Source organism: Sorex fumeus, unplaced genomic scaffold (assembly GCF_029834395.1).
Source record: "Sorex fumeus unplaced genomic scaffold, SorFum_2.1 ptg000034l, whole genome shotgun sequence".
NCBI lineage: Eukaryota > Metazoa > Chordata > Mammalia > Eulipotyphla > Soricidae > Sorex > Sorex fumeus.
In genome coordinates this window covers 33,764,472-33,786,718 of record NW_026606091.1, presented here as the reverse complement: position 1 = coordinate 33,786,718, position 22,247 = coordinate 33,764,472, and the positions used below count along the sequence as shown (strand labels likewise).

The 22,247-nt window shown below is 50.0% G+C and overlaps 1 protein-coding gene and 1 pseudogene across 1 annotated transcript in view; one reads left to right on the top strand and one right to left on the bottom strand.

Annotated features, from left to right (window-relative positions):
• Positions 1 to 22,247, bottom strand: part of LOC130026636 (polypeptide N-acetylgalactosaminyltransferase 12-like) — a 133,889-nt gene that overhangs the window by 41,051 nt on the left and 70,591 nt on the right. The gene's annotated exons all lie outside the window — the stretch shown is intronic.
• Positions 9,008 to 9,088, top strand: LOC130026782 (uncharacterized; annotated as a pseudogene).

The window sequence follows — 22,247 nt, the reverse complement described above, 5'->3', positions numbered from 1 at the left end:
TTGTGGTTTACAATATAGATACTGAAAGGGTATCAGGAATATCCCTTTACCTACTTTTAACACTCAAGGATTTCAAATTTGGACAAAAAATAGAATTGTTGTTTCAGGCACGTTGGCCAAAGGGAGAACTGGAAATGGTCTCTGCTATGGACAACCAGGGATCTGCAGATCTGCAATGACTGACCACAGCCTGGCCCCTGCTCTCAAGGTCCAGACAAATCCTGAAGACCAGGAGGTCTCACAAACCCCAGATAGGGATGGGATGGACAACTGCCTGCCAGGACACTCCTACAGAAGATGAAGGTCCGAGGCCACCTGGGAACACTAAGCTGGCCTGGTTTCTCATCTTCACAATGGCCAGGCCTGGGTAACCATGACATGACATGACAGGTAAAATACTCATAGTATTATATGTGTGTCTCCTGGGTGGCTCACCACAGTCTTAGAAGAACAGAGTGGGGGTCTGGTGTTCTTTGGGAGGTCAGGAACTGTGCTCAAGGGCCGCTACATTTTCTAAGCTGCCAGATGTCAGAGCTGGCACATGTCCAGCACTCCCCTCACCCTGCCACCTTTGTACCCTAAGAGGAGACTTCCACTTACCCCGTGACTTTCAGGAAGTGCAAGATGACATGTATTTCCTAGCCCATGGGGAAGTACCTTGTGACCCTGTGGGCTCAGGCACCAAATTTCCAACTGTGGGGTAGTGTTGGGTGAGGACTGGAAGGAAGAAGCCCTCCAAGTGCCCCCTCCCCACCCCAGGAACGGACCCTTTTGCAAGGTCCCTGAACCCCACGGCTCTCACAGCGGCAGGTATCATGCCCTAGACTCACCACACTCAGGAAGACACAGGGGTCCCAGAGAGTGTTGTCAGAAGAGGGGACCTGCTTGGTATCACACTGAGCAGTCAGCCTTGCCCTGGCCGTGTCCCAGGAGCTGCCTGTCAATGCAGTGCGGAGTGTGAGGATCCCATGCGGGCCTCATCGGGTCTCTGCTGTTTCCTAGCCTGTGACTATTTCTCTCTTGCATCTACAATGTGGGGTCCCCGCCAAAATGACTCTGGAATTTTTATGTGGGGTTGAGGGCATTGATTGGTCTAGGATGTTGACTCCCAAGTTCCAGGTAAAGCCCATATGTTTCCTTTGGTATTTGGCATGTGATTCAGTGAGGATGTTGGGAATTTTCTACTGTGAAACTATGTAGACAAAAGAGCATCATTTCCCAGACCAGAATACCAGTGAAATGTTAGTTTTTCTCTCCTTGATGGCCTTGGTATTCTCTTGGGCTCCTGGCAAAGAGACCCCCACACAGACACTGCTTGATGCTTGATGCAGTCACAGGTGGGTCCTGATCTCATCCTGGATATTCGTCTTACTAAAGTTTCAGTTTCCCAGTGATTGTCCTTAATTCAAACATTCTCAAATGTGCATCACGTGGAGGGCCTTGGATGGACCTCAGACATGCGCCAGGTGACCCTGATTTGGACAAGGGAAGGCCTAAGGTCCCACATGTGATATGGTCCAGAGTACAGCATGGGACAGTCTCTGGCCAAAAGAATTGTCAAGGAACCCTTGAGTCTGGGATAGACAAAATAAAACTGGCGGGCGCTATTATCAGGGATCAGCTCCGTACAGACTCGGGGACACTAGAAACATGTTCCATTCACAACCCCATCCTGCTCCACTGATAACACACGGGCTCTGGGTGCTGCATCCTGCCCTCCCTCCTGGGGACGCATCCGTGATTGAGACCTTCAACCCTTGGGGTGGACTCTCCTGGGGTCATTGACAGGCTTCACACAGGGGCAGGCAGGTGACGCGTCTTGTTATGGTGACATGGCCAAGGCTTCCCACGATCTAGAAGCAATTGTCAACTACTGGCCAGACCTGCCCCGCCCAGTGACACACACACCCACACAGGCCTGGGATAGATCCATTTATTGCAACAATCGTGAAAATCAGACAGTGGCGGTCAGGGACAAAGCCCGCCTTCCTCCTTCCCCTCTTCTCAGCCAGCAATACAAAGTCCCCAAACAGCCCCAAAGAGTGTGTAGAATCTAGTCACTGGATGGTACCAGCGGCCAAGCTTCAGGGCTGTCATGCGCAGAAACAGGACCCCACAATGGGGAGGGGAGAGCTGAGTTGTGACTTCTGACCTCCAAATCATTGTTTGCTAGTGCTGGGGGGATATATCTGCCATCCTGATCTCTGGGACCTTGTGGAGGGGGACATTTCTTCCCGCCGATCCCTCGGACCATGTGGAGGGGGACATCTCGGCCCCTCTGATCCCTTGGACGTTGTGGAGGGGGACATCTCGGCCCCCCCCCTATCCCTGGCGTCTAGTGGTGGGGGGGACATCTCGTCACCTCTGCCCTGGTGGGCCTGACGTGCCTCCGCACCCCCACCCGGACCCTCGGGCACTGCCCCCTACCGACCATGGTGGCTTGGAACTCTGTGGGCCCCACGGTGGGCCAGGAGCACTGACCCTTTCGGTCTCCCGTAGCTCAGTCCACGACTTTCTCATTCCCAGAGACCACGTCCCCCCACGCCCAGGCCGGGCTGCAGCTGCCAGGATTAGCCCCTGAGCACCCCTAGGTCTGGCCTGGCTGTTGCTGTGGGAGCCCAGCGAGCCTGGCAGAGGGGCTGTCCTGGTCGCTGTCCCCACGGCCCGTCACTCCCCAGGCCCCTCTCCTTTCTCTCCTTGGAGCCCCTACCCTCCCTGCCCTTCCTCTATCTTCTCCTCAGGTCCGCAGAGTTCTTGCTCCCGCCTTATCCGGTGTCCACGTTCTCTCTGTCCTCTCACTGCTTCCTCCCAGACTGACAGCAGCCAGTTTGTGGGGCCATGAGCCTCCAGACCCAGTCAGTCCCTGACCAATTCCCCCTGTTGCGCAGAGACTTCCCTTTCTGAGTCCTGGAGGGCTCTTAATGACCCCATAGAACCTCCCCACCCCAGCTCTGCCCCTTTCTCTGAGACTCAGTCCATCCTACTGCCAGCTGGACACCAGACTTGGCCTTGGGGAACCTTGATGCTTCTCTGGTGTTGATCCCGGCCTGCTCTGGAAATCCCTCTCAATACACACACTCTGAACTAGGGCCACTAAGCCTGGCCACGCTGCCCTCACGAGTCCTACAGCCTGAAAGGAACCCCAACTCCCCCATATCGCCCGTGCCCACTATGGCATCCATGAATGCACCTGTCCTCCCTGCCCTGAGCACATTCAGGCCCCAGTGGTCTCCGGCTGTCTCCTGTAGCTCTGACATCTCCCCCTCCACTTTCACTGGGCTGAGAATCAAATTTATCTCTGATGGTGGGTCACTGGGTCATTGTGGGCTTGTGCTGTCTGGGGAGCCTGTGGGCAGTGAAGGGTTCCACACTGGGGTGAGACTCTGGGCAGAGAAAGTCCATCCAGTCCTTGAGAGGTTTGGGAAATACCTGGAGGTTTGCAGGTCCTTTACCTGAGACATGATCTGGCCACTAGGGGGCCGGGCACCCAGGAAGCATTGGGGGCAACGTGGGGGCTCTTCCCGGTGGGCACTACAAAGGGGGTGTAGACGGAACAGGCACCATGGGCATGGGCATGTCATGTCAGGTTCTGATCCATGGGGAGACCCCCACAGGACAGCTCATGCTTCATCAAGAAGCATGAGCCGTTCCCTGGCAGGACCCACCCACCCAATGCCACACACCCACACAGGCTGGGATGCATCCATTTGTAGAAACAATCTTGGAAACAGGACAGTGGCTGTCAGGGAGACTGATTCAGCCCTCTCCCCTCTCTCTCCTCTGCCACCAATTCATGATCCCCGAAACTGTCCCAGGTAGTGCCTAGAACTCAGTTGCTGACTGTTGCAGCCTCCATCCTTTTCAGGACTTCCTTTTCCAGAATAGAAACAGTGCACTGGAGGAGGGGGAGCTCTCGGCTCAGACTTTTGCTTGGTCTGTAGCCCATGAACCGAAGGTTTGAGTGTTGCCTCGTTTTCCCTCCGCCAAGGAGGGGTAGATGGTTGTAGCCAAGTGCCGTTTTGAAAATCGGATGCTCTGAATGAGTGTTTCCTCTAAGCACTGAGATCCTTCCAGGTACTGCTTCGTTGACCCTCATGGCCTGTGTACATACCTGAGAGGTTTGGGGTTTGTGGGGATCTCTATTTTCTCCAGCCTTTGTGATCAGGAGACCCTGTGGTGCCAGGGAACGTTCTTGACCTCATGCATCCCAAGCCTGTACTGAGTCTCCTGAGACTTCTTTCTGGCCTTCTGCACCGAATATTAACTCAAAAAGTGGAAAATGCCCTGGACCATGCAAGGACAGCCCACAAACCGGAAATATCTCAACATTTAGGTGGGAAAGCAGGGGTGAGAGGCATTCTCCACTCCTCTCTCCTGGGATATAGTCTAAGGTGGGGGTTGGGGAGGTGGTCATTTATTATTGCTACTCTTTCGACTATTTCTATGGGGGTGAGTATTTCTGCTCCTGGGACTCCTTATTGTGTAGTGTTGGAGGACATGTCTCCTATCTGAGCTCTGTTCTCTGTTGTGGGATATTTCTTGCCCCAGAGCTCTTGTGTCTAGTTTGGAAAACAATTTTCCCCAACATCCCTAGTGTTTTTTTTTTTTTGAGGAAATTTCAGCTCTGCTCATTCCTGGTGCCTAATAATTGTGAACATTTCTGTCCTCGGAACCCTGCTGTCTATTGTTAGGGGAAACCTCTGCACCCCATGTCACTGGTGCCTACTTCTTGGGGCCTGTTTTTGCCTCCCAGACCACTAGTGTCTATTACTAGGGGACATTTCTGCCCCCCACATCCGCGGTGCCCAGTGTTGGGGGACATTTCTGCCTCCAGATGCACGGTCTTCCCCACACCGCCAGCTTGTCCTTCTTGACTGTTACCACCTCCAGCTCCTCAGGCTTTATGATCTCCACTGTGTTCGCCTCCACTTCAGTGCCCTTAGATTGACTGAAACTGGATAGACTGAGGGGCAGCCCCAGGCTCTCAGCCAACCAAGGGAGCTGGAGGGCTCGGGGGCAGTGTCCGCCTATTTCTGCCCCCAGGTGTCCTGCCTCTTGACCCCCACTGGGGGCTTCTTCCTCCTGAGGACCCTGACACACATTTTCAGGACACTTTTGTGTCAAAGCAGCAGCCAAGTCCTGCCCTGAGTCAGGCCACTGTGGACTGTCCAAGTGGACTGTCACTGCTCAGGCAGAGTCACAACTGGAGAGCCACTTCTGTCACCCCCTTCCCCTCCCTCACCCCTTCCACCTAACAGGGAAATCCCTATTATGGCCTCTAAGAATTTGAGCAATCCTTCCTTAGGGCACTGGGAAAAGGCCGGCCCTGTCTGCTTGCAGCACTTTTCTTTGGGTGTTAGCACCACACCCAGACATGCTCAGGCTTTACCCCGACTTAGCTCAGGGACCATTCCTAGTAGAACTAGGGGGGCCCATTGATCCAACGTCAGCAGTGTGCAAGATGATCACTTATCAGCTGGACTAATGCCCTGCTCCAAGCAGTATTTTTTTTCAGCTGCTTCCCACCTAAATCTCCTTCCTGTAGAGTTGGGCTCCCTTAAAGATGCCTCACTCCCCCTTCTGTACGGCACCGTGCCCAGGGAGACAGCCCCGTGGAACCCGAAGCTTCCAATCCAAGCACTTTCAGACTTTTCAAGAATGGGCCCCAGGGATATTGCTGGGGTGAAGGTGCTTGCCCTGATGCAGCCCAGCCCTGTTCAAGTCCTGATACTAGGATCTCCTGAGCCCTGCTGAAGAGGAGAGTGCACCTCTACCCACATTTCTCGCAGGCTAATTTCAGACAGGCTACCCTGGAGAGCAGGAGCTGCCATGAGGCACAGGGTCTGGGAGAGACCAGACAGCACGGAAATCACCCGAGATGTCCCAGAGTTGGTCTGTTACACTGTTCAACTTAGAAACCTGGGAAAATCCCCCAAATATTCCTACATTATTGATATGCTCCCGATCCTTCTTGGCACCAAGAAAGCTTGGTCATTTCTTGTTCCATACTTCCTGTCAGCTGCTTGCTAATACCCCGTCGCCCATCAGATCCGCTGTAAAACTGATCTCTCGCCTTGTGCGGTGTTCAGTCTTTGGAGCTGTTCATTCCATTAGCACTGTTATCTCATCATGTTCTCCCACATTCCAAAATGTGCTTTTTTTTCCTTTTATGGGTCACACCAAGCGATGCCCAGGGATTACTCCTGGCTCATGCACTCAGGAATTACTCCAGGTGGTGCTCAGGGAACCATATGAGACTCTGGGAATCAAATCCAGGTCAGCCGTGTGCAAGGCAAACACCCTACTCACTGTGCTATCACTCCAGTCCCTGATGCTTGGTTTTTAGTAAGCTTTAGGCAGAAATTTTGGCAAAGTTCCTATGAGTTCATAGTCGTTGAAAACTAAAGTTATATTAGTGCTGCAATTCTCATTTGTGAAACAACAAAACTCACTACCAAGCAGGGGAGAAAGCATGACAAGACCAAAAGGAAAAAGAGCAACACCCAAGCAGTGGCACCTGGTGCACAGGAGGAGTTGGCAGAGAGCATGGCAGCTCGGTGGCACTGCCATTCGTCCAGCGGAGACAACACGACCCCAGTCGTGTGGTTAAGGGCAGGCGCCAGCACCTCCAGTGTGCCCTTGGTCTAGAGGCGGCGAGAACTGGCAGGGCAGACAAGGAGCAGGGAGAAAGAGGGGAGCCAGAGCAGGAGCAGGAGTCAGGGGTGGAGGATGCGGAGGGGCAGAAGGCAGGCCCCAGATCATTGCCCCAGAGGGCCATGACATGCTGCAGGAGAGAACAAAGTGCCAATATGACACCAGACAAGCTGTGACCCTCTGTGAAAGGGAGTGGCAGACATTAAATGTTGGGTAGCTTCCAGAAACGTCTACTGACACCAGGACCACTTGGACAGTCTGACAGAGTCACAGGGAGTCCCCAGGCAGGCAGGGAAGGCAGGGTAACTTGGTACCTACACTCCCAAGAAGAGCCTCGTGGAAACGGTCGCCCCATGACCTCAAGACAGGGCAACATAGGAAGCAGAGCTCGATGAAGGTATCGGAGGTGCAGCCCTTCCCGGCTTTTGCTGGGCCTGAGAATCCATGGTCTCAGCAGATGCTGGGGGTTCCATATGGAAAACAAGGCTCTCCCTGTTCCCCACTTTAGTATCTTATTGGCGTTCGATCTCCCGACAGAGCTAGAAGAGCAAATAAATGTCCACCTTGACACTGTGGATTCCCCCTTTGGAAAATACCCTCTCCAGGCGCTCTCTAATGGCAGTATCATGCCCCTCTGCTGGTAAACTCATGCTAGGAGTGAGCCTCCAAAGACAGCCGCAATATCTGGTAGCCCATGAGGTGTGGCTAGGGATAGGGAAAGATACTGCGCAGGTCTGGGAGGCAGGAATAGTGGTGGGATGCAGCTCAACTGGGAGCAACCCATTGGCCTCAGTTGAGAAGTCACGACCAGCGCCGAGTCAGTGTGGTCGCTCCTGCTGGTCACCTTGTGGTACCCAGCCCTTCCACTCTCTTGAGTCTGTTTTCCTCTAGTGCCCAAAGATTGACCAGCCTGAACCTCAAAAGATGTGTTTCCCCCTTTGCAAATTGTTCCAGGAAGCAGACCCCTGTTTGCGTTTGGGCCAAAGGATCCAGAGACAGGAGGAAACCTCAGTTACTGTGGACCCATTGCCCAAGGATTCAAAAACTCGACCACCTTCTTCAGGAAGACCCTGGCTCTGGACTTAAGAAAATCCTCGTTGGGGCCCTGGAATGGACCATCCTGCACTCTGTAGATGATAAGGTCTTAGTGTCAGAAGCCCAAGAGGACTGAAAGAGAGCCTCCGAGGCACTGCTCCAGCTCTTGGTTGAGGCTGGGCACCAGACCTCCTGGAAGAATGAGCATTTAGAAGTGAAAAAAAGAAAAATAACCCCAAAAAACCCTTTCTAATCAGCAGTAGGGCCCAGAGGCAAAGAGGTTGATCCTCTTAGTGCCTGAGAAAGGGCACCAGGTTCTAGGTGCCCTGACCCAGGGTAGGGCCATTGGCAGAGGTCTGGGCATACCTGTCTCTGAGGCAGGGGGCTCAGATCTCTCGCTGTGCCACAGAGGTAAACAAACTATCTACCTCCAGGTCCCCATTCAGGGGTGACACTCATGACTAACAAAGGGCCCCAGTGGCTACCAATTGCCCAGATGGCACAGTCCCTGGGATTATGATGTGAAAACCCACATCTAAGTTTTGCGACTCTAGATTTTGATGTGAAAACCCACTCTAACTTTCGCGACCCCAGCCTTTCTGCTTATCGGATGGGACCCCATCCTCTGACTTGCAAGAAGCAGTGGACTAAATCTCTTGCTCAGAACCACTGAACAGTTCAGGAGCAGTTTCCAACCTGAGTGGCATCCGGATAAACATCATAAGAATGAAGCCCTGAATCCCTCTGGAAAGACTGGGTAGGGGCGGGTGCGCTCGGCGAGGGATAGGGACAAGCACGAAACATGGTGAGACCCCACGATCTCTTAATTTTCATATTAAAAGGTAAAGGTAAAAGGTAAAGGCACTCCCGTTGATCGTCGATTTGCTCAAGCGGGCCCAGTAACGTCTCCATTGGAGACTTTGTTGTTACTGTGTCTGGCATATCGAATACTCTCGGTAGCTTGCCGGGCTCTCCGAGAGGGGCGGAGGAATCGCACTCGGGTCGGCCATGTTGGCCGCTTGTAAGGCGAACGCCCTACCACTGTGCTATCACTCCATCCCCCTGAGCTTCTCGGCCTTTTGGCTAAGATCAAGTGTAGTAAAGGTAAAGGTAAAGGCCCTCCCGTTGATCGTCGATTTGCTCGAGCGGGCCCAGTAACATCTCCATTGGAGACTTTGTTGTTACTGTGTCTGGCATATCAAATACTCTCGGTAGCTTGCCGGGCTCTCCGAGAGGGGCGGAGGAATCGAACTCGGGTCGGCCATGTTGGCCGCTTGTAAGGCGAACGCCCTACCACTGTGCTATCACTCCATCCCCCTGAGCTTCTCGGCCTTTTGGCTAAGATCAAGTGTAGTATCTGTTCATATTAAAAATTGAAATTTATTTATTTGGATTTATTTTTTAATTGGGTTATTATTTTATGTTTTGAGTTTGCTCCTGCACATATGGATGTGTTGGAGGCTGTGTACCTTTTTTTTTAATCCAAGAATTTTCTTTTTATTATTTTTTTATTAGTGAAACCCCATGAGGTACAATTGTAGACTTATAAATTTTTGTGCTTGGGTTTCAGTCACACAATGATCAAGTACCCATTCCTCTACCAGCACCCATCCTGCACCACCACGGGTCCCAGCATCCCTCCTACCCCACCAACCCCCTTTCCCACCCTGCCACTTTGGCAGTGCATTCCCCCTTGTTCTCTCTCTCCCCATTTGGGTGCTGTGGTTTGCAATAGAGGCACTGAGTGGTAGTCATGTTTGGTCTATAGTCTACTTTCAGCATGCATCTCCCACCCTGGGAGGATCCTCCCAGCACCCTTGATTTGGTGCCCTCTTCTCTACCTGAGCTTCCTTGGAGACTGTGTAACTTCTTTACTTGCAGAGTACGAGTCTCAATGTTGTTCTGTTTGGGTTATCTCGCCACTCCTAGTGCGCAGCATCCCTGTCATGGGGGCACGTCTGCAATTGCTTTGTGTAGCCGCAGAGCCTCATAGTCCCATAGCCCCATTCCTCAATGGTAAGGGGCAGAGGAGGGGAGAAGGGAGGGGGCAGGAAGGAGGAGGGGGAGAGGAGAAGGGCGGGAAGGAAGAGGGAAGAAAGACAAGGTTGGGGTAAATGAATATGATTTTGATAGGGTAGGTAAAAGATGGAATTACAGGTGAGTAAGAATTCTGTTTAAACATTTCTGACTCCTGGGGGGAACACATCACTTTCAGGCAGGTCACTTCGTGCCCTGGGATGGGTGTCTGCAGCCTCCTTACCTCACGGGCATCACAGTCTGTCTGATCTTCTGCCAACACAATTTGTCTTTGACGGGTTGTTGGCTCAGGTCTGTCTTGGATCTGGGTGTGATTTCCACCTCTAGGTGAAAGGGAGGATGGGGTGTGCATGGGGTGTCTTTAGGAAGTACACTCCCTTCTGGTTCTCACAGAACACTTGGGGTTCCAAGGCGGGTGTAGCCCGTAGGATGGCGGGGATCAAACCCAGATCAGCCACGTGCAAAGCAACAACCTACCACTGTAGTATCGCTCCAGCCCTTGAATTTCTTCTTTGACGAAGTTTCTGTTCATTATTCCTCTCTGCATTTGTTTGATGGGGTTGGGAGATATTTTTTTTTAAAGTTCTACCAATGTGCTATATAACTTGGATATTAGCCTTTCATCAGCTAGGTATTGGGTAAATAATTTTTCCCATTCTGTGGGCTATCTTAGTAGCTTAGACGCCATTGCTTTTTTTTTAAAAAAAAACGCATTAGAACTGCTTTGTCACCTCTTGATAGATCAACCAGACTCAAGCTTAGCAAGGACATACTTCATTTGAGGGAAACAATGGAAGAAAGGGACTTAGTAGATATATACAGGACACTTCATCCACAAAAAGCTGAATACACATTCTTCTCAAGCGTACATGGAACATTCTCCAAGATAGACCATATGCTGAGCCACAAAACATGCCTCCATAAAATTAAGAAGGTAGAGATTGTATCAACAATCTTCTCAGACCATAATGCGCTGAAATTAGAAGTAAATCACACACAAAAACAGAAAACTATATCAAACACCTGGAAATTAAACAGTGCACTATTGAACAATGAGTGGATTAGACAGGAAATCAAAGAGGAAATCAAAAGATTCCTAGAAATGAATGAAAATGAGAACACGAGTTACCAAAACTTATGGGACATAGCAACGGCTGTGTTAAGAGGAAAGTTTATAGCTCTACAAGCATTCCTCAGAAAGGAGGAGCGAGCACACATAAGTAACCTAACCTCACAGCTTAAGAGCTTGGAGAAGGACCAAAAAAAGGAGCACAACCCGAACAGGAGAAAGGAAATAATAAAACTCAGAGCAGAGATTAACGAGATGGAAACACAAAAAACAATCCGAAAGATCAATGAAACCAAAAGCTGGTTCTTTGAGAAAATTAACAAGATCGATAAGCCTCTAGCAAAACTCACAAAGAAAGGGAGAGAGAAAACCCTAATAAATCGAATCAGAAATGAAAAGGGGGTCATTACAACAGAAACCACAGAAATTCAGAGAATCCTCAGGGAGTACTTTGAGAAGCTTTATGCCACGGAACATCAAAACCTCGAGGAAATGGATAAATTCCTAGACTCCTACAGACTCCCAAGGCTGAACCAAGAAGACCTGGAATACCTGAACAGACCTATCACCGTCAAGGAAATTGAAATGGTAATAAAAAGTCTCCCCCAAGCACAAAAGTCCTGGCCCGGATGGATTCACTAGTGAATTCTTCCAAATCTTTAAAGAGGACTTACTCCCAATGCTCTTTAAGCTTTTCTACGAAATTGGAATATCAAAAACACTTCCGAACAGTTTCTACGAAGCAAATATCACACTGATACCAAAAGCAGACAGAGATACCACAAAGAAAGAGAATTACAGGCCGATATCCCTGATGAACACAGATGCAAAGATCCTCAACAAACTACTAGCAAATAGAATCCAACTACTCATCAAAAAGATCATACACCATGACCAAGTAGGATTCATCCCAGGGATGCAAGGATGGTTTAACATTCGGAAATCAATCAACATAATCCACCATATCAACAAAAGAAAAGATAAAAAGCATATGATCATATCAATAGATGCAGAGAAAGCATTTGATAAGATCCAGCACCGCTTTATGATGAAAACCCTAGCCAAAATGGGTATAGAGGGGACTTTCCTCAACATAATTAAAGACATCTACCACAAGCCTACAGCAAGCATCATCCTCAATGGGGAAAAACTGAGAGCCTTCCCTCTAAGATCAGGGACGAGACAGGGATGCCCACTCTCTCCACTGCTGTTCAATATAGTACTGGAAGTACTTGCAATAGCGATTAGGCAGGAAAAAGATATTAAGGGCATTCAGGTAGGAAAGGAAGAAATCAAGCTCTCACTATTCGCAGATGATATGATACTCTACTTAGAGAACCCAATAACCTCCACCAAAAAACTCCTAGAAACAATAGGCTCGTATAGTAAATTTGCAGGTTATAAAATCAATACCCAAAAGTCCATGGGTTTCCTATACGCAAACAGTGAGAGAGAAGAAAGCAACATGAAAAAAACAATCCCGTTCACAATTGTGCCCCAGAAAATCAAGTACCTAGGAATCAGCTTAACTAAGGAAGTAAAGGACCTGTACAAAGAAACTACAAAACGCTACTTCAGGAAATAAAAGAGGACATGAGGAAATGGAAAGATATCCCCTGCTCATGGGTCGGGAGACTTAACATTGTCAAAATGGCAATACTACCGAAAGCACTGTATAAATTCAATGCAATCCCTATAAGGATACCCATGACATTCTTCATAGAAATGGAGCAAACACTCCTGAAATTTATATGGAACAATAAGCCCCCACGAATAGCTAAAGCAATTCTTGGGAAAAAGAAAATGGGAGGAATCAACCTCCCGAACTTCAAACTCTACTACAAAGCAGTAATAATTAAAACAGCATGGTACTGGAACAAACGCAGAACTGCAGACCAATGGAACAGGGTTGAATACACTGACATCTCCCCTCAATCATATGATCATCTAATCTTTGATAAAGGTGCAAGTAATGTGAAGTGGAGTAAGGAAAGCCTGTTTAATAAATTGTGTTGGCATCACTGGACGGCAACATGCAAAAAAGTAGGCTCAGAACTCTGCCTAACACCATGTACGAAAGTAAGATCAAAATGGATTAAAGACCTCAACATCAGACCAGAAACCATAAGGTGCATTGAAGATAACGTTGGCAAAACCCTCCATGACATTGAAGCTAATGGTATCTTCAAAGATGCCACGCCACTGGCCGAGCAAGTGAAAACAGAGATAGATAAATGGGACTATCTTAAACTAAGAAGCTTCTGCACCTCCAAAGAAACAGTGACCAAAATACAAAGACAGTCTACAGAATGGGAAAGGATATTCACCGAATACACATCTGACAAGGGGTTGATATCCAGGATATACAAAATACTGGTTAAACTCCACAAGAAGAAAACATCCAACCCCATCCAAAAATGGGGCAATGAAATGAACAGAAACTTTCTCAAAGAAGAAATCGGAATGGCAAAAAAGCACATGAGAAAATGCTCTACATCATTAATCATCAGGGAGATGCAGATCAAAACCACAATGAGATACCATCAGAGACTGGCCCACATTCAAAAGAACAAAAGCAACTGATGCTGGCGTGGATGTGGAGAGAAAGGGACACTCCTTCACTGTTGGTGGGAATGTCCACTGGTTCAGCCCTTCTGGAAAACAGTATGGATGATGCTCAAAAAATTAGAAATTAAGCTCCCATTTGACCCAGCAATACCACTCCTGAGAATATATCCCAGAGAGGCAAAAATGTATCGTCGAAGTGACATCTGCACTTGTTTGTTCATTGCAGCACTCTTTACAATAGCCAGAAACTGGAAGAAACCTGAATGCCCACGAACAGATGACTGGTTAAAGAAACTTTGGTACATCTACACAATGGAGTACTATGTAGCTGTTAGAAAAGATGAAGTCATGAAATTTACATACAAGTGGTACAATATGGAAAGTATCATGCTAAGTGAAATGAGTCAGAAAGAGAGGGATAGACATAGAAAGATTGCATTCATCTGGGGGATATGAAGTAACAAAGTATGAGATTAATACCCAAGAATAGGTGAGATCAGCACCAGGAGGATTACTCCATAACGTAGAGGCCAGCCGGGTATCCTAGAGGAAAGGGCAGTTCAGATAGAGAAGGGAGCACCAAATAAAGGATGTTTGGAGGATCCTCCCAGGAGGGGAGATGCATGTTGAAAGTAGACTATGGACTGAACATGTTTGCCACTCAATGCCTCTTTTGCAGACCACAACACCCAAAAGGAGAGAGAGAACACAGGGGATTGCCCTGCCACAGAGACAGGGGGATGGGGGGATGGGGGTGGGATGGATATTATCCATGGTGGAGGAAAATGGGCACTGGTGGAGGGATGGGTATCTGATCATTGTATAATTGAAACCAAAGCACAAAAAATTGTAAATCTACAACTGTAAAAAAAAATAAAATAAAAAAAAACACGTCTAGGGAAAAAAAACGCATTAGATTGGTGTATCTTTGATTTTTCTGTTCTCTTTTCATGCTTCACATTTTATTGAATTTTTTGAAAATTTTTATTTTGTTTTCATAATGTTGTTGACAATAATTTATTACATTTAATATTCAAACACCAATTCCACCACCATCGTACCTTCCCACCACCATATTTTGAATGTTACCACTCCAAATCTTAGAGGTACTCTCCTGGGGTCATTGACATTGTACTCAGGGGCATGCAGATGACAGGCTCTAGACATGGTGAATCCCATGGCAAGGGCCACCCACAATCTAGAAGCAACTGCCAACTGCTGGCAGGACACACCTCGCCCAAGACACATACCCACATGGCCTGGGATGGATCCATTTATTGAAACAAGCTTGGAAATAGAACAGTGACTGTCAGAGAGTGACCCAGCATGCCTCCTTCCTCTCTCTTCTCCTCAATTCATTAGTGCCCAACCAGCCCCCAAAGAGTGTCTAGAACTGGTTTCTCTGATGTTTCTAGCCCCCATTAGCTTCAGGGCTGCCATATGGAGAAACGGGACTGTGTACTGGGGAGGGAGAGCTCCCACCTCAAGCCCTTCTTTGGCTTTTGGAGCTATCATGACTGAGGTTGGAGTGTGGCCCAGTTTAAATTTCTGCTCCCAACATCCCTGGTGCCTAGAGGTAGGAGACATTTTTGTCCCACTGATCCCTGCGGTCTCGTGTTGGGGGACCTTTCTGCCCCTTGATCCCTAGGGTCTAGTGCTGAGGGAAAGTGGAAGAGCGGGGAAGAGGGAGGAAGGAGCAGGGTGGGAAGAACTGTATCAGGGCTAGATTAGTTGGAATTGAAGAACACAGGGTACATCATCAGGGTAGAAAAAGTGGATTAATGGTGAACAAGCTTGCCAGCTGAACTCAAGCGGACCAGCTGGATTCTGGTTTTTTGGGGGCAGGTCATTACAGGATCCGGATCTGAGGTCTGCGGCCTCCTGTTCCTCACAGACAGGAACAGGAGGGTCTCTCTGGGTTATTCACACAATCCATCATCCCGCTCCCCGGGTCTGGACCCCAGACCTTAGTCTCAGACCTTAGTCATCCAGATCCTTAGTCTTCTCACACGCCACCAGCCTGTCCTTCATGACCATCACCTCGAGTTCCATAGAGGTCATGGTCTCACAAACCTCCACTATGTTCACCTCCAACTCCGTGTTCTTCGACACTGGATTCACTATGGGGCACTCCAGGGTCTCAGCCAAGCAAGGAAGGTGGAGGCATCTCAGGGGTCCCGCCTGGCTCCACCTCCCATATAGCCCCACCTCCAGATCCCCATCAGGAACTTCTCCCTCCTGGAGACCCACCGCACCACTCACCCTCTTCAGGGTACCCTTGGAATTCCAGCAAGGTCTGGGGCTCAGTTGCTCCTGATTTCAGGACTGAGGACCCCTAAAGATGAAGGCACCAGGTGAGTAGGCAGGTCTAGAGCCGGATGCGCCTTCCTGTCCCTGAGCCCCTGGCCACCCCCCTCACCTGGGTTTCCCTCAGCTCCCTGAAGGTGGCCTCCAGCAGGGCCTGCTGCCTTGTTAGTACCTGTTGCAGCTGGTCCATGAGCTCCTTGTGCCTCAGCACCTGCTCAACCTTGAAGCCCACATGAGGGGGTCATTCAGGTGTGGGGTTGCAGCTGTGTGCTGCTTTTGGTACCAGCAGAAGCATTCCAGGCTGCAGGCACTGCACCTTCTGGTCTTGCATGCACATCCCTGTCATGAGACAGGGCCGAAGGCTGTCCAGATCCCACCACAACATTCAGGGCCCAGACATTCACACACAGGGCCAAGGAAAACAGCACATGGGGTAACCTGTCCCCTGCACATTCCTCAGGGGGTCTTTCTCCCAAGACCTAAAAGAGGGGGCCTCCCCATACCTCGACCCAGCAGCCTCCCCGGTACTAAGACCCTCTGTGTGCAGGGAGGGCCAGTCCGCACCCTCACAACCCCTCTAGCCTCTTCTAGATTTTGATACATTATAGTGGGTGGCGTCGTGGCCTGTCCTTCCTCCCACCACCGCAGGCGGGCTCCTACCCTCACAGTGGGTCTCCCCCGGCACCTTCTGTCAGGGTGGGCCTGACGGGCCTCCCCACCCCCACCCGGACCCTCGGGCCTGGCACCCACTAAGCATTGAGGGCAAGGTGGGGGCTCTTCCCGGTGGGCACTACAGGGGGGTGTAGACGGAACAGGCACCATGGGCATGGGCATGTCATGTCAGGTTCTGATCCATGGGGAGACCCCCACAGGACAGCTCATGCTTCATCAAGAAGCATGAGCCATTCCCTGGCAGAACCCACCCACCCAATGCCACACACCCACACAGGCTGGGATGCATCCATTTGTAGAAACAATCTTGGAAACAGGACAGTGGCTGTCAGGGAGACTGATTCAGCCCTCTCCCCTCTCTCTCCTCTGCCACCAATTCATGATCCCCGAAACTGTCCCAGGTAGTGCCTAGAACTCAGTTGCTGACTGTTCCAGCCTCCATCCTTTTCAGGACTTCCTTTCCCAGAATAGAAAAAGTGCACTGGAGGAGGGGGAGCTCTCGGCTCAGACTTTTGCTTGGTCTGTAGCCCATGAACCGAAGGTTTTTGTGTTGCCTCGTTTTCCCTGGGCCAGGACGGGTAGATGGTTGTAGCCAAGTGCCGTTTTGAAAATCGGATGCTCTGAATCAGTGTTTCCTCTAAGCACTGAGATCCTTCCAAGTACTGCTTCATTGACCTTCATGGCATGTGTACATACCTGAGAGGTTTGGGGCTTGTCGGGATCTCTATTTGCTCCAGCCTTTGTGATCAGGAGACCCTGTGGTGCCAGGGAACGTTCTTGACCTCATGCATCCCAAGCCTGTACTGAGTCTCCTGAGACTTCTTTCTGGCCTTCTGGACAGAATTTTAACTCAAAAAGTGGAAAATGCCCTGGACCGTGCAAGGACAGCCCACAAACCGGAAATATCTCAACATTTAGGTAGAAAAGCGGGGGTGAGCAGGCATTCTCCACTCCTCTCTCCTGGGATATAGTCTAAGTTGGGGGGTGGGGAGGTGGTCATTTCGTATTGCTACTCTTTGGACTATTTCTATGGGGGTGAGTATTTCTGCTCCTGGGACTCACTATTGTGTAGTGTTGGAGAACATATCTCCTATCTGAGCTCTGTTCTCTGTTGTGGGACATTTCTCCCCCCAGAGCTAGTGTGTCTAGTATTGGAAAACAATTTTCCCCAACATCCCTAGTGTTTTTTTCTGGAGGAAATTTCAGCTCTGCTCATCCCTGGTGCCGAGTAATTGTGAACATTTCTGTCCTCGGAACCCTGCTCTCTATAGTTAGGGGTAACCTCTGCACTGCATGTCACTGGTGCCTACTGCTTGGGGCCTGTTTTTGCCTCCCAGACCACTAGTGTCTATTATTGGGGGACATTTCTGCCCCCCACATCCCCGGTGCCCAGTGTTGGGGGACATTTCTGCCTCCAGATGCACAGTCTTCCCCACACCGCCAGCTTGTCCTTCTTGACTGTTACCACCTCTAGTTCCTCGGGCTTTATGATCTCCACTGTGTTCGCCTCCACTTCAGTGCCCTTAGATTGACTGAAAATGGATAGACTGAGGATCAGCCCCAGGCTCTCAGCCAACCAAGGGAGGTGGAGGGCTCGGGGGCAGAGTCCGCCTGGTTCTGCCCCCCGGGTATCCTGCCTCCTGACCCCCATTGGGGGCTTCTCCCTCTTAAGGACCCTGACACTCACATTTTCAGGACACTTTTGTGTAAAATCAGCAGCCAAGTCCTGGCCTGAGTCAGGCCACTGTGGACTGTCCAAGTGGACTGTCACTGCTCAGGCAGAGTCACCAGTGGAGGGCCAGTACTGTCACCCCCTTCCCCTTCCTCACCCCTCCACCTAACAGGGAAATCCCTCTTATGTCCACTAAGAACTTGAGCAATCTGTCCTTAGGGCACTGGGAAAAGGCTGGCCCCGTCTGCTTGCAGTACTTTTCTTTGGGTGTTGGCATCACACCCAGACATGCTCAGGCTTTATTCCTGACTTAGCTCAGGGACCATACCTAGTGGAACTAGAGGGGCCCATTGATCCAACGTCAGCAGTGTGCAAGAAGATCACTTTATCTGCTGGACTAATGCCTGCTCAAAGCAGTACTTTTCTTTCAGCTGCTTCCAAACCTAACTCTCCTTCCTGTAGAGTTGGGCTCCCTTAAAGATGCCTCACTCCCCCTTCTGTACGGCACAGTGCCCAGGGAGACAGCCCCGTGGAACCCGAGGCTTCCACTCCCGAGCACTTTCAGACTTTTCAAGAATGGGCCCCAGGGATATTGCTGGGGTTAAAGTGCTTGCCATGATGTGGCCCAACCCTGTTCAAGTCCTGTTACTAGGATCTCCTGAGCCCTGCTGAAGAGGAGAGGGGACCTCTGCCCACATTTCCCGCAAGCTAACTTCAGACAGACTACCCTGGAGAGCAGGAGCTGCCATGAGGCACAGGGTCTGGGAGAGATGAGACAGCACGGAAATCACCTGAGATGTCCCAGAGGTGGTCTGTAACACTGTTCAACTTAGAAAGCTTGGAAAATCCCCCAAATTTTCCTACGTTATTGATATGCTCCAGATCCTTCTTTGCACCCAGAAAGCTTGGTTATTTCTTGTTCCATACTTCCTGTCAGCTGCTTGCTAATACCCCGTCGCCCATCAGATCTGCTGTAAAACTGATCTCTTGCCTTGTGCAGTGTTCAGACTTTGGAGCTGTTCATTCCATTAGCACTGTTATCTCATCATGTTCTCCCTCATTCCAAACTGTGCCCTTTTTTCCTTTATGGGTCACACCCAGCGATGCCCAGGGGTTACTCCTGGCTGATGCACTCAGGAATTACTCCTGGTGGTGCTCAGGGAACCATATGGGACTCTGGGAATCAAATCCAGGTCAGCCGTGTGCAAGGCAAACACCCTACTCACTGTGCTATCACTCCCGTCCCTGCTGCTTGGTTTTTAGTTAGCTTTAGGCAGAAATTTTGGCAAAGTTCGTATGAGTTCATAGTCGTTGAAAACTCAAAGTTATATTAGTGCTGCAATTCTCATTTGTGAAACAACAAAACTCACTACCAAGCAGGGGAGAAAGCAGCAAGACAAGACCAAAAGTAAAAAGAGCGACACTCAAGCAGTGGCACCTGGGGTACAGGAGGAGTTGGCAGAGAGCATGGCAGCTGGGTGGCACTGCCACTCGTACAGTGGAGATAGCTCTACCCCAGTGGAGTGGTTACGACCAGACCCCAGTATCTCTAGTGTGCCCTTGGTCTAGAGGAGGCGAGAATAGGCAGGGAAGACAAGGGCCAGGCAGAAAGAAAGGAGCCAGAGCAGGAGCAGGGGTCAGGGTTGGAGGATGAGGAGGGGCAGAGGGCAGGCCCCAGATCATTGCCCCAGAGAGCCATGACATGCTGCAGGAGATAACAAAGTGCCAATATGACACCAGACCAGCTGTGACCCTCTGTGAATGGGAGTGGCAGACATTCAAAGTTGGGTAGCTTCCAGAAATGTCTACCGACACCAGGACCACTTGGACAGTCTGACAGAGTCACAGGGAGTCTCCAGGCAGGCAGGGAAGGCAGGGTATCTTTGTACCTACATTCCCAAGAAAAGCCTCGTGGAAACGGTCGCCCTATGACCCCCAAGACAGGGCAACATAGGAAGCAGAGCTCGATGAAGGTATCGGAGGTGCAGCCCTTCCCTGCTTTTGCTGGGCCCGAGAATCCATGGTCTCAGCAGATTCTGGGGGTTCCACATGGGAAACAAGGTTCTCCCTGTTCCCAACTTTAGTATCTTATTGGCATTAGATCTCCTGACAGAGCTAGAAGAGCAAATAAATGTCCACCTTGACACTGTGGATTCCCCCTTTGGAAAATACCCTCTCCAGGCGCCCTCTAATGGCAGTATCATGACCCTCTCCTGGTAAACTCATGCTAGGAGTGAGCCTCCAAAGACAGCCGCAATATCTGGTAGCCCATGAGGTGTGGCTAGGGATAGGGAAAGATACTGCGCAGGTCTGGGAGGCAGGAATAGTGGTGGGATGCAGCTCAACTGGGAGCAACCCATTGGCCTCAGTTGAGAAGTCACGACCAGCGCCGAGTCAGTGTGGTCGCTCCTGCTGGTCACCTTGTGGTACCCAGCCCTTCCACTCTCTTGAGTCTGTTTTGCTCTAGTGCCCAATGATTGACCGGCCTGAACCTCAAAAGATGTGTTTCTTCCTTTGCAAATTGTTCCAGGAAGCACACCCCTGTTTGCCTTTGGGCCAAAGGATCCAGAGACAGGAGGAAACCTCAGTCACTGTGGACCCGTTGCCCAAGGATTCAAAAACTCGGCCACCTTCTTCAGGAAGACCCTGGCTCTGGACTTAAGAAAATCCTCGTTGGAGCCCTGGAATGGACCATCCTGCAGTCTGTAGATGATAAGGTCCTTGTGTCAGAAGCCTAAGAGGACTGAAAGAGAGCCTCAGAGGCTCTGCTCCAGCTCTTGGTTGAGACTGGGCACCAGACGTCCTGGAAGAATGAGCATTTAGAAGTGAGAAAAAGAAAAACAAATAACCTAAAGAAATCAGCAGTAGGGCTCCAGAGGCTAAGAGGTTGATCCTCTTTGTGCATGTGAAAGGGCATCAGGTTCTAGGTGCCCTGACCCAGAGTAGGGCCATTGGCATAGTTCTGGGCATACCTGTCTCTGAGACAGGGGGCTCAGATCTCTCGCTGTGCCACAGAGGTAAACAAACTATCTACCTCCAGGTCCCCATTCAGGGGTGACACTCATGACTAACAAAGGGCCCCAGTGGCTACCGATTGCCCAGATGGCACAGTCCCTGGGATTATGTGAAAACCCACATCTAACTTTTGCAACTCTAGATTTTGATGTGAAAACCCACTCTAACTTTCGCGACCCCAGCCTTTCTGCCTATCGGATGGGACCCCATCCTCTGACTTGCAAGAAGCAGTGGATGAAATCTCTTGCTCAGAACCACTGAACAGTTCAGGAGCAGTATCCAACTTGAGTGGCATCCAGGTAAAGACCATAAGAAAGAAGCCCTGAATCCCTCTGGAAAGGCTGGAGGGGGGTGCGCTCGCAGAGGGATACGGACAAGCGTGAAACATGGTTAGATCCCATGATCCCTTAATTTTCATATTGAAAATTGAAATTTATTTCTTTGGATATATTTTTTGATTGGGTTTTTATTTTATATTTTGAGTTTGTTCCTGCACATATGGATGTGTTGGAGGCTGTGTACCTTTTTTTTTTAATCCAAGAATTTTCTTTTTATTTTTTTATTAGTGAAACACCATGAGGTGCAATTGTAGATTTTTTTGCCATGGTTTCAGTCACACAATGATCAAGTACCCATTCCTCTACCAGCAGCCATCCTCGACCACCACGGGTCCCAGCATCCCTCCCACCCCCCAACCCCCTTCCCACCCTGCCTCTTTGGCAGTGCATTCCCCCATTTTCTCTCTCTCTCTCTCTCCATTTGGGTGCTGTGGTTTGCAAGAGAGGCACTGAGTGGTAGTCATGTTTGGTCTATAGTCTACTTTCAGCATGCATTTCCCACCCTGGGAGGATCCACCCAACACCCTTTATTTGTTGCCCTCTTCTCTAGCTGAGTTTCCTTGGAGACTGTGTAACTTGTTTACATGCAGAGTGAGTCTCAATGTTGTTCTGTTTGGGTCAACTCGCCACTCCTAGTACGCAGCATCCCTGCCATGGGGGCACGTCTGCAATTGCTTTGTGTAGCCCCATAGCCTCATAGCCCCATAGCCCATTCCTCAATGGGAAGGGGCAGAGGAGGGGAGAAGGGAGGGGGCAGGAAGGAGGAGGGGGAGAGGAGCAGGGCGGGAAGGAAGAGGGAAGAAAGACAAGGTTGGGGTAGATGAATATGATTTTGACAGGGTAGGTAAATGACAGAATTACAGGTGAGTAAAAATTCTGT